General features: G+C 39.5%; 1 pseudogene; it reads right to left on the reverse strand.

The window, feature by feature from the left end:
* Nucleotides 1-438: 438 nt before the first annotated feature.
* LOC147321389 (uncharacterized) lies at nt 439-7,761 on the reverse strand (annotated as a pseudogene).
* Nucleotides 7,762-13,277: the final 5,516 nt, after the last annotated feature.

The following is a 13,277-nucleotide window of genomic DNA, read 5'->3' on the forward strand; positions in this document are numbered from 1 at the left end:
TTATTGTTTGAACAGCACTTTCAGTAAGACCAGAAGTGAGCAACAGTAGATCCACACATTCCAACAAGCGAGTCCTGTGAAATAACAGTGGGAACCTGTGATATAGATGCAGAAGTAGATGGTTGATCACTAAAAAAGTCTCCTTGAGAATGTGTTTGTTGGACAACTTCCTGTTCCATCCCTACATGTTTATTTTGACAACGACTATGTGCATTATGGAGATGTTTTCTAAAGCCACTGTAAGTACAAAAAGACGAAAAACATCCCTGCTCTCCACATTTTAAACGCAGATTTTTGTTTGGATATAAACCATGATGACATTTTAAATGTTGACAAGGGCTGAACAATTTTTGTGGTATGTTTTTCAAACAAAGCATTTGGACATTGTCAAACAGTTTTTTTAAACCCTCCTACAAGCGTGTGGACCTTGTGGGCATTTTAACGGTCTCGCAGCAGACGGGCTCTCAGTTCCTTGACTCAAGGTCTTTCTTTTGTGTTTCCAACATCAATGTTGTAGATTGTGATTTGAATGAAGGTGTAAAAACTGGAAAGAGCTTCATCATATGAGAGGCTGAAGACAAAGTGTGCTTTGAATAGCCCATCAAAAGCAGCCACTGAAGTTGGAGGATCACATGGGATAGCTTTCTGGTCTACAACGATGAAGAACCACTGAATGTTCTTCTTTTGCTCACCAATGCAGAGAAGGAAGGGCTGCCTGGTCTCAGCTTTCTCCAGGAAAGTAGTGAGGCTGACTCCTTCCTGGAACTTGAATAGCACATTTCAGTCATGAGTAACAACATTTTTTCATCTGTTTGGCTTGCATATAAGGTCTATGGGCCCAAGCAAGTAACCCGTCTTAACACAAATGGATCCAAGTAGAATAAAACACAGTAATGCTTTATTAAGGTCAATTATGGAGTTCCACAAGGTTCAGTGCTAGGACCAATTCTGTTTACATTATACATGATTCCCCTAGGCCAGGGGTCTGCAACCTTTAACACCCAAAGAGCCACTTGGACCCGGTTTCCACGCAAAAGAAAACACTGGGAGCCGCAAATACTTTTTGAAATCTCAAATGAAGATAACACTGTATATATATTTTTTTTTTCACCTTTATGCTTTGTGTGAACAACTAAAGTAAGTAAGTAAAGTTTATTTACTAAGTGCTTTTCACAGACAGGCAGTCACAAAGCTCTGTACACAAATATTAAAATAAACAATACAATCAATAGACATTATACACAATGTAAAAGATCAAATGTAAAGAATGGAAAGATTATAAAATACGTAGATCAACAAAAGGCTTGTTTGAAAAGAAAAGTTTTTAACTGCTTTTTAAAAGAATCCACAGAGCAACTAAGGTGTGTTGCTTATGAAATCCATGAAGTGCTAAAGAGAAAATTACATTTTATTCATGTAAATAACACATTTTGAACTCTTAAAGAAATATAACAAAAGGAAAGACACCCAGCTGAACTAAAGTGATCCAGCAAACAAAAACTGTTGTGAGCCGCCACCCTTATATCGCCTTTGGGCTTTTGGAGCCTTGACCTGACTTTTTAAAAATAATTGAAAAAAAAGCACTATGCTGCTAAAAAAAAATAGATATTTGCAAAATTCTGCCGAAATATGTATTTTACCTGGTTAATGTGTGTGGCGGGGCGTGGTCTGGAGCGCCGCTGCAGGGGAGGCGGACGCACCTGACCGGCACCCGCAATCACACCTCATCACCTTAAAATCTGTGCTCTCTCTGCTGTTGAAAAGCTACAGCCAGCTGTATGCGTACAGCAACCGTGTGTGAAAAGCAGTCAATAAAGAGATGCTGAAAAGCATGTTCATGCAAACATCGTCGGGTCTGCCGTGATATGTTTACAATAAGACTTATGGTCCCGAACCTCTGCGCACAGTGTCTGCAAATCGGGGGTTTCATCTTTACGCAGGACTGTAAGCTGTCATCTGTGGGGCGTGAGCGGTGTTTGTTTTTAACATAGTTCACAGTGGAGAACAGCTGCTGACGTAATGTGGATCCGAAGATCCATATTTGGCCTACCTGGGGTTGAAAGTCTCGATAAATGTATAGCGTTTCGGCGGGTACACCGGCTTCCACGAGTGTGACGCTTATTTTGAGCGATGAAAAAATAATAAGATATAATTTTATTTTTATATTTCAAAATCACAATAATTCTTCAATTTAGAACTACAAGTTAAAAAAAGAACTAAACACAAATAAAATACACTTCAGCTAAATACTTATAATTTATTTTCCCAAACCAAGCCGCAAAATAAAGACTAAAGAGCCGCATGCGGCTCCGGAGCCGCGGGTTGCCGACCCCTGCCCTAGGCAGTATCATTAGAAGACATAGCATACATTTTCACTGCTATGCTGATGACACCTAGCTCTATCTGTCCATGAAGTCAGACAACACGCACCAATTAGTTAAACTGCAGGAATGTCTTAAAGACATAAAGACCTGGATGGCCGCTAACTTTCTGCTTCTTAATTCAGATAAAACTGAGGTTATTGTACTCGGCCCTGAAAATCTTAGAAATATGATATCTAACCAGATTCTTACTCTGGATGGTATTACCTTGGCCTCCAGTAACACTGTGAGGAACCTTGGAGTCATTTTTGACCAGGACATGTCCTTCAACGCACATATTAAACAAATATGTAAGACTGCTTTCTTCCATCTGTGCAATATCCTGTCTCAGAGTGACACTGAAAAGCTAGTTCATGCATTTATTACTTCCAGGCTGGATGACTGTAATTCATTATTATCAGGAAGTCCTAAAAACTCTCTGAAAAGCCTTCAGTTAATCAAAAATGCTGCAGCAAGAGTCCTGACAATATACATGTTGATGATGAGTCCGACCTCTTTGCCAGGGGTTTTATCAACATTATGGATTCTTTTAATTTTATCCAGCATGTGTCCGGCCCCACACATAACAAAGGTCACACACTGGACCTTGTCTTTACCTTGGGTTTGAATATTGATTGTATTTGTTCTAAGGACATTTTTATCTCTGACCATTATTGTATTCTTTTTAACATGTCTTTTCACGAGCCTATGTCTCCTGTTTACCAGACAGTTATGTCGCGCATTATAAATTCCTCCACAGCGCAGAAGTTCTCAGATGCTTTTAATTTAACACTATCCCCACAAAACGGTGTTGATTTCTCAACAGATCTATTTAATGATCATTGTCTTTCGATCTTAGATGAAATCTGTCCGGTTAAAATGAGACCTGTGCCTGTTTCCAAGTCCCTACCTTGGCTAAATGATAACATCCGCTCTATAAAACGTAATTGTCGTAAAGCTGAGCGGTTATGGAGGAAAACTCATTTAAATGTTCATCTCCTTTATTTAAAGGATCTTTTAGCCTCTTTTAACAATGCTATTAGAGATGCAAGGGCTGCTTACTTTTCTCAGTTGGTTGCAAAGAGCAGAGGTAATCCTAAGGTCTTATTTGATACTATTACTGATATCATTACTCCTGCTCTACCTGCTGCCATTATTTCTTCTGCTGAAGACTGTGAAACATTTCTTGCTTTCTTTTTAGAAAAAATTAGCAATATAAGGAAAAAATTGTCCCCATCAGCATCTGCACTGTCAGTTCCCACGCCAGTTCGGCCTGTTGTTTTAGAAAGATTTTTACCTGTTTCACTAGCCGAACTGGGAAAAATAGTTAGTGCAACAAAAGTATCCTCTTGTTCACTCGACATTTTACCCGCATCGTTATTCAAAAATGTCTTTTACTCTATTGGTCCCTGTATGCTCACTATAATTAACACCTCTTTGGGATCTGGCTAAGTTCCTGCCTATTTTAAAACTGCTGTTATACACCCTCTGTTAAAAAAGCCTATGCTGGACCCATCTCTCACTAGCAACTACAGACCGATCTCAAAAATACCGTTAATTGCTAAGATTTTAGAGAAGATTGTGGCTAAGCAGCTTACAGCAGTTTTAGACAAATATAACATCTTTGATAAATTTCAGTCTGGCTTTCGTAAAGCTCATTCTACTGAAACAGCCCTTCTTAGAGTTTCTAATGACATTCTGATGCAAAACGATGCGGGTAAGTGTTCTGTTCTTTTAATGTTGGATCTCACGTCGGCCTTTGACACCGTTGACCATTATATTTTGCTTGATAGGCTGAAATACTGGGTCGGTGTATCTGGGTCTGCCTTAGAGTGGTTCTCCTCGTATCTCTGTGAACGATACTCTTCTGTGGCAGTTTCTAAGTACAGGTCATCTTCTACGTCCCTGTCCTTTGGTGTGCCACAAGGCTCTGTGCTGGGGCCATTATTGTTTTTAATTTATTTACTTCCTCTCCAGCATATTTTGAGCCCTTTTGAGGATATTTGTTACCACTGCTACGCAGACGACATCCAACTATATATATCTTTTAAACCTGAAGATGCTTCTAAACTGCGGATTTTAAATGTGTGTTTGGAAACCATCAAAGGTTGGATGGCCGACAATTTCCTCCAACTAAATGAAAATAAAACTGAAGTCCTGTTATGTGCTCCAGACAGACATGTACCCAGCATAATGAATGCTCTTGGTCCCCTTTCAACGTTTGTGAAACCATCTATCAGGAACCTAGGGATAACCTTCGATCCTGCTCTTACATTGGATACTCACGTCAAATCTCTGGTTCGGTCTTGCTTTTATCATTTAAGAAATATTTCTAAATTGAGCCCCATAATAGCTCATACTGAACTGGAGATTGTTATTCATGCTTTTATTTCATCACGACTGGACTATTGCAATTCACTGTTTACATGTCTAAACAAGAGTTCCCCGAAGCGTCTGCAGACTGTCCAAAATGCTGCAGCAAGGCTTCTGACGAAAACATCGAAATACTCACATATAACACCGCTGCTTATACAGTTACACTGGCTCCCTGTCGAATTCAGAGTCCACTTTAAGATTCTTGTTCTCACATTTAAGGCTCTTCAAGAACAAGCACCATCATACATCACTGAACTCTTACAGCCCTATGCCCCTAGTAGGTCTCTGAGGTCTTGTGGTCAGGGCCTACTTGTTATTAAGTATACGAGACTGAAAACTAGGGGTGATCGAGCTTTTGCTACTGTGGCCGCCAGACTGTGGAATTCTCTTCCTCAGAACTTAAGATCTGCTATTTCACTGATTACTTTTAAAAAACAGCTAAAAACACATCTTTTCAAAATTTCATTTTGTTAACTTTTGATTGTACTTCGTCTTTTTAATCTGTGTCTATACCTTGTAAAGCACTTTGTGATCCCTTATCTAGAAATGTGCTATATAAATAAAATTTTACTTACTTACTTACTAGAAAGAGGGAGCAGATTTCTCCTGTATTGGCTTCTCTTCATTGGCTTCCTGTTAAATCCAGAATTCAAAATCCTGCTCCTCACATACAAGGTCTTAAATAATCAGGCCCCATCTTATCTTAATGACCTTGTAGTACCATATCACCCTATTAGAGCACTTCGCTCTCGCTCTGCAGGCCTACTTGTTGTTCCTAGAGTATTTAAAAGTAGAATGGGAGGCAGAGCCTTCAGTTTTCAGGCCCCTCTTCTGTGGAACCAGCTTCCAGTTTGGATTCAGGAGACAGACACTATCTCTACTTTCAAGATTAGGCTTAAAACTTTCCTTTTTGCTAAAGCATATAGTTAGGGCTGGACCAGGTGACCCTGAATCCTCCCTTAGTTATGCTGCAATAGATGTAGGCTGCCGGGGATTCCCATGATGCATTGAGTTTTTCCTTTCCAGTCACCTTTCTCACTCACTATGTGTTAATAGACCTCTCTGCATTGAATCATATCTGTTATTAATCTCTGTCTCTCTTCCACAGCATGTCTTTATCCTGTCTTCCTTCTGTCACCCCAACCAATCACAGCAGATGGCCCCGCCCCTCCCTGAGCGTGGTTCTGACGGAGGTTTCTTCCTGTTAAAAGGGAGTTTGTCCTTCACAGTGTCGCCAAAGTGCTTGCTCATATGGGGTCAAATGATTGTTGGGTTTTTCTCTGTATGTATTATTGTAGGGTCTACTGTATAATGTAAAGCACCTTGAGGCAACTGTTGTTGTGATTTGGCGCTGTATAAATAAAACTGAATTGAATCTAATTGAATTTTTGAAGTTCACATTGTACTGAACCCATGTCTGTCAATTAACTTCTTTTGGAAAGGAAAGCGACAACAGATTTGATATCTTTCGATATCTATCGATGCAGCATGATTTCATATCAAATACACAAAAGATAATTAATTAATTTCATCATTTCTGTTTTTATCTTGTGGCTTACCATTTACGAAAAATCATTAATTGTAAACAGTGTTTACAAAAAATGCTATTAGAGCATACCTTGACAAATCTTACAAGATGATTGGCTGCCTGTGAAGAGCTTTGTTTTTGCGGGGGTTTTATTTGTGGCCTTTTGATGTTGGGGGCAGGAGATGCAGCCACAACAGAAGAGCTGCCATATCACTCTCCCAGCCTTAAAGACAAAAAGCATATTTGAGACAAAAGGTTAAAGATGAACTGAAATTCTGTTAAGCAGTTAAATGATGAGATTTCTGAAAATGCTTAAACCACAAGGATGCATAAATTACTTCAGTCTATTTGCAGTCAGTTAAGTGTATTAGGACAGACAAAGGGAAATGTAAGTATTTTATATACTGAAATACTGTCCTAATTTACCCCAGTCATTTGAAGCCTCTGGATCAAAAGATGTTCGTAACTCCTCAACACAATGACTTGATGGAAGACTTTGGCTTTCTCTGATGATTTTTTGCTTGAAATATGAAGGCCACTTTGCAAGAAATCTTCCAGAGGCCTCATCTACAAGCATCATTGTAAAATCCTGATCAGTCTATTAAAAAGACAAAACAGCAACCAAATACTGGTTACTTAAGTGTTCTGGGCAAAATGTTATCTTTGGTTTCATATCATGAATGTATGTAACTTTGTAATTTTAACATGTTGTCGCCTCTTGGCCAGGACTCCCTTGAAAAAGAGGTTTTTAATCTCAATGGGACTTTTCCTGGTAAAATAAAGGTTAATAATAATGAAATGTCTATAAATATACTCAACAACCCCGGTGTTTCAAGGAAATGAGGGAAGACATCCAAGATTGATGATGTTCCATCTGGGTCATGAACCAGCTTCTGTCTGTATTCAAAAGTAGCTTTCATCTTCTCTTTAAGCACAGACCTATCTGTTGAGTGTGTAATAACAGACAGAGCCTCTCTGCACTCCTCACCAAAAAGTCGTCCTCTAACAAACAAAGATTCTCTTCGGGTTGTTGGACTGTCCTGAAAGTTTGGCCTGGGACACCCACTAGCACCATCATAGGTATTGCGTTGGACAGTCTTGAGTCTCCAAGCAAGATAGCCAATATTGGCCTCCAGATCATAGTAATGGTCCTGCTCATGCGTGCAAATCAGTCACACACAAAAACAAACAAAAAAACATACACAACAAAAAATGGAACAAAGGAATGCATATTTGGTACCACTGTAACAACATGCATAAATTACAGAGACGTTGCTTTTCAGAGATAACACTTACATAACAATTTTTTGAGTAAAGATCTTGGAGATATGGAAAAAGCGTTGCAATCCCCAGTGCATAGTTAGTCCGAGCACTTATGGGTGGAATCCTCCTTTCAAAAACAAAAAAAGTGTATTGCTATTCTGCTCACTTGACAACTTTTTTAGGATCATCAAAGAATACTTAGCCATGTGATTCTATCATATCTGCAACCAGTATGTTGACCATTTGTTGACGAGTTGGATGTCACAGTGTTTTAGTTTTGTCGTTTTCATTGAAAATTTCCTTACCCTTTGGGTTTGGCCTCAGGACAGTATACACCAAAAAAAAAAAAAAAGATTTATACTGATTGAACTGAAGCAAATTACACAAAAAAGTTAGTGTTTGTAAAATGCAGTTAAGCACTGGAAATTGCTTTAGGCTTTGCTTTTAACCTGCTTTGCTTCATTGCGATCAAGCTCTCCTAGGCCCTTGTTCCTGTTCTTTGTACTTTTGTGGATAATAGTTGAATCTGATGAACAGGTAGAAGCTGGGGACGATGGATGGTCTGACAATGGAACTGGCGATGGTAAGAGGGCAAGACGGATTGGCTGTACTGATGACTGTGATTAGTCTTCAACCACACTGATCTCATTGTCTTAAAAAAAAACAAAAAAACAAAGGCCATAAAAGGGATTGAAAAAAAAATTGTGCAAAATGCATATGAGAAGTCATAATATATGTGGTTGAACATTATTCCAGTTGTTATATCTGATAACAGCATGTAATATGCACTCAACATGTAAAGCATTTTACAGTTTTTCAACAAAGAAAATTGGAATCTGAAAGGTTGTTAAATCTGGCCAATATTCATAAAAACATTGAAGATCATGAAGAAATGTACTCCTTTAAATTATAATGGATCTACTGTACCCATAACTTGGGATGGGTATCGTTTAGGTTTTATCCGATACCAGTACCAAACCGGTACTTTTGAAACGGTGCCGGTGCTTAAACAGTGCTCAAACCGGTGCTTAAAGAATGGAGAACATAAAATTGGTCCAAAAACCTCTCATGTTCAGCTGTTTTTTTGTAAAAATATAACAATGTCAGCCTTTTCTGCAGCTATAGGGGATTTATCGAATCACTCTTGGCTGGAAGCAGTGCTTAATCAATGGAAAAAACACAAACTTTGTCCAAAAACCTCTCATGTTTAGCTGTTTTCCACTTTTTCTTTGGTCATTTTAGTCTTTTTGGCCAGGGTGAAGGGAGTATCTGCCATCAAACAAGAAGACAGCTTCATGTAACTACAACGGTGTTTGTGAGTTCACCTTACGTGCATTAATGTAATAACGTGGTTAGCCTAATCAACGTAAATTACACACGGATAACATTAAGCTACTCACGCAGAGAAGAAAGGCTGCTGCTGCCATCATCATCCTCATCATTTCTGCTACAGTGGCAGGGCTAGGGTCCAGGACTCTCCTCTTCGTGTTTTTGGGGGATGTTGCTAACTCCGGGTCCGATAACAGGCAACCCACCCGCAGTAGATGTGCCCGGTGTGAGGTCTCGCAGCAAGCTATCAAATACGGCGCATTTCTCGGCTTTTAACAAAATGCTATACGTCGCCAGGTGTTTCATCAGATTCGAGGATTTACCTCCTTTGCAAAGTATCACCTTAAAGCACTTGTTGCAGGCTTGCAGTTTGAAGTACACCCAGACTTTGACTGCTTTGCCTTGGGCATTTTTAATCTGTAGCTCTGCTCTAAAAGAACGTACGTACCTGGGCCCGCCTACTACGCTTGCAAAGGTAAAATGATTGGCTAGAATCCAAAGTGTGTGACATCTCAGGGGGAAAAAGCACCGAAATAAAGCACTGAAATGTGTGCTGCTTTTCGGTCTGGTTACTACCGTTTATGTCAGAACCGGTGCCATAATGGCACGGTACCCATCCCTACCCATAACTGCCCCATAACTATGTGGTTTTGTCTTGCTTTAGTTTTTTTTTTTTTTTTTTCGTGTGTGTGTGTGTGTGTATGTGTGTGTGTGTGGGGGGGGGGGGGCAGTTATGGGCTTGGGGCATTGGGGCATCTGAGGGTCTCCTAGGGTTGGTTTCTTGGAGAGCTTAATGCTCTGATGGCTCTTGCATGGTGTTTCTTTGTGGAGAAAGACTCGTTTACAGGTTCAACTCCTTCATTTAAAAGACCTTTTAGCTTCTTTTAATGCTTCAATTTGTGATGCAAGGGCTGCTTATTTTTCAAACCTAGTCTCCAGGAGCAGAGGTAACCCCAAGGTTTTGTTTGACACTATTAGGGATATTGTCATTCCGGTCACTGCTGCTGTCCCAATCTCTTCAAATGAAGACTCTCCCTCTATGTACCATTTACCAGAGGTGGGACCAAGTCATTGTTTTGCAAGTCTCAAGTAAGTCTCAAGTCTTTATCCTCAAGTCTCAAGTCAAGTCTCAAGTAATGTCAGGCAAGTCAGAGTCGAGTCTCAAGTCACTGGTGTAAAAGTCCGAGTCAAGTCACAAGTCTGAAACTTTGAATTTCAAGTCCTTTCGAGTCTTTAAAAAAAAACAAAAAACGAAAAAATAATGTTGCAGTTATGCTAAATGTAAATATTAGACCATGTAATTTTTAAATCTGTGTTTTTCTCAACACATGACAAAATAGTGAACTTAGAAAATATACACAAATTGTGAAATTGCACCTCTTTAAAATGCAGCTCAATTAAACCTAGCTCCTAGAATAATTTTCACCGACAGTTCTGAGATAAGCTGCATGTTATTCTTGGATGCGGTTGTAGGACCAGCTTTAAAATCGCATGACAAAAATATCATACACATTAAAAAAAACTGCATCACCAACGTAGCCTGGACAACATTTGCTAGTTAGATGAAGTCAGCTATCTCATCGTAGCATATTTATATGCATATTTATAATCATACGGTTCTTGGAGTGAGTGCACACACTCATGAAGTTTAGTAACTTCAGGTCACTGCAACAAGCCCAGGTACAGTTTACCGACGGATGGGTGCAGGACCTTGAAATGCACCATGTAGAACGAAAGACCATCGTACGTATCATAAGTTTACCACTCTCACAAATCGTCGTCATAAATACACATTCCTTAACCGTTTATTAATAGGACCTTGGAGCTCAACGGTAATTAATTAGTAGTAGAAATAATTTCTGGTAGCATCACAGAAATGTAGCAGTGACAATAATACTGTATGCTGTAATCGTACTGGGCAATTAGTGATACAAACCTGTTTTATCCTGTGAATAAAAGTATATGTTTTTGTCAATGTACCATAATAACAGAAGCGAAACGCAATATTGTGTCAGGACAATTCACTATTTACAATAAATAAAGGAGCATAGCGCGACAATTTCTGTTCAGCGCCAGACTTGCTTGTAACCTATATCACCAATTATGTTATGAAAATGACGTATTAACTACAACAGCAGACTGACCTTCGTGTAAATGCTTGGAGCAGACTAACCTGTGAGCTGGAGTGTTCTGGGACGTTATATTTGGTCTTTGAATGGCTGCAATCCAGTCGCGTCTTTGTTACTTCGGAAACATGGCTCGAACAATTTCTCTTCAACGACGTAATCCGATAACAACCGATCTCTTTACCCGTCGGCTTCCCGTGGCTGTCATGCGACCGGCTATTGCAGTTAATAATACAACAGCTTCTTGACATTTTTGTGTTTCTTTTTATCGCTGTGTAACTGATTTCAATTGAAAGCCTGCGTGCGCTAGTACCGCTTGCCACGAGTTCCCAGAATCCTTTGCGGTTCTACCCGTGAATGACGTCACATTTTCAATCTCTATATAATATGCATGTTAAATTTTATATTTGGGGTAAAACATCAAGTCTTTTCAAGTAAACCGGTTCAAGTCCAATTCAAGTCCCAGGTCATTGGTGTAAAAGTCCAAGTCAAGTCACAAGTCTTAGAACATTTTTTCAAGTCAAGTCTAAAGTCATAAAATTAATGACTCGAGTCTGACTCGAGTCCAAGTCATGTGACTCGAGTCCACACCTCTGCCATTTACCTGCTCCAATTTTACCAGCTTCAACAACTCAGTGTCCTGAGTTGTCGAAGCTGGTCACTTCAATGAAATCATCCTCTTGCCCCCTTGATATTTTATCAGGGTCTTTGTTTAAAAATGTTTTTAAGTCCGTTGGTACTAGTTTTCTTATAATTATTAATGCATCTCTGCTCTCTGGTCAGGTCCCGGTTTACTGTGAAAGTGCTGCCATTCACCCACTTTTAAAAAACCCCAAACTTGATGCTTCTTTGCATTCCAGCTACAGACCCATCTCAAAATTTCCTTTTATTGCCAAGATTTTAGAAAGGTTGTGGCCAAGCAACTCACGGTTGTTCTATATGAACATAACATTCTTGATAAATATCAGTCTGGCTTTCGTAAGGCTCATTCTACCAAAACTGTACTTCTTAGAGCGTCTAATGATATTTTGATGAATTATGATGCCGGAGAGTGCACTGTTTTGATTTTGCTGGACCTGACCTCTGCCTTTTACACTGTTGATCATCATATGTTGTTAGATAGATTAAACCCACTGAGTGGGTATATCGGGTACTGCATTGGAATGGTTTAAATCCTATTTGTCTGAACAATCTTCCTTTGTGGCTTCCTCTAAGTTCAGATCCTCCGTCAGCTCTCTCGCCTATGGGGTGCCACAGGGCTCTGTCTTGGGACTGTTATTGTTTTTGTTGTAATTACTCCCTCTTCTGCAACTTCTTAGCTCTTTTTCTGATATTTCATATCATTGTTATGCAGATGATATTCAGCTATATATCTCTTTTAGGCCACCTGATGTTTCTAAGCTCCAAATCTTGCAGTCCTGCTTAGATTCCATTACAGATTGGTTGGCTGATAATTACCTTTAACTAAATGCTGATAAAACAGGAGTCATTATCTTTGCTCCTGAGAAATTTGTTCCCCTTGTGGTTAAAAATTCTAGGCCCTCTTGCTTCTTATATTAAACCCTCCATTAGGAACCTTGGTGTTACTTTTGACCCAGCTCTGATGCTGGACACAGACATTAAATCTTTGGTTCGCTGTTGTTTTTACCATTTAAGAAATATTGCTAAGCTGAGCCCCATTGTGTCACGCTCCGCATTGGAAATGATTATTCATGCTTTTGTTTCATCTCGCTTAGATTATTGTAATTCCTTGTTTACTTGCTTAAGTAACGCCTCCCTGGAATGACTGCAGGGTGTTCAAAATGCTGCTGCCAGGCTTCTGACAAAGCATCCCAAATACTCCCATGCCACTCCCCTGCTGATTCAACTGCATTGGCTCCCTGTCAAGTTCAGGATCCATTTTAAGATTATAATCATGACCTATAGGGCCCTGCATGGTGTAGCTCCAACTTACATCAGTGATCTTCTTCTTCCTTATCGCCCCAACAGGTCCCTGAGGTCTTGTGACCAGGGCTTGCTAGTTGTCCAGCATACAAGGTTAAAAACAAAAGGTGACAGAGTGTTTGTATCAGTGCCTACCAGACTCTGGAACTCATTCCCTTTAAGTTTGAGATCTATCTGTGGACTCAGTCATTTCTTTTAAAAAGCTGTTAAAAACCTACATGTTTAACCCTCTGGGGTCCAGGGTATAATTGGCCATTTTTGACTACTTTTGGTTTTACCTCTATATTTCACCTTTAAAATATGTTTTTCTTGCCTTGTTTGGTATCATTATTTTCAGCACAACCTCAAATA

Source organism: Aulonocara sp. 'chitande type north' Nkhata Bay, linkage group LG9 (genome assembly GCF_057382095.1).
Source record: "Aulonocara sp. 'chitande type north' Nkhata Bay isolate Kocher_YH1m ecotype deep benthic linkage group LG9, A_spYH_male_GT1.1, whole genome shotgun sequence".
Taxonomy (NCBI): Eukaryota; Metazoa; Chordata; class Actinopteri; order Cichliformes; family Cichlidae; genus Aulonocara; species Aulonocara sp. 'chitande type north' Nkhata Bay.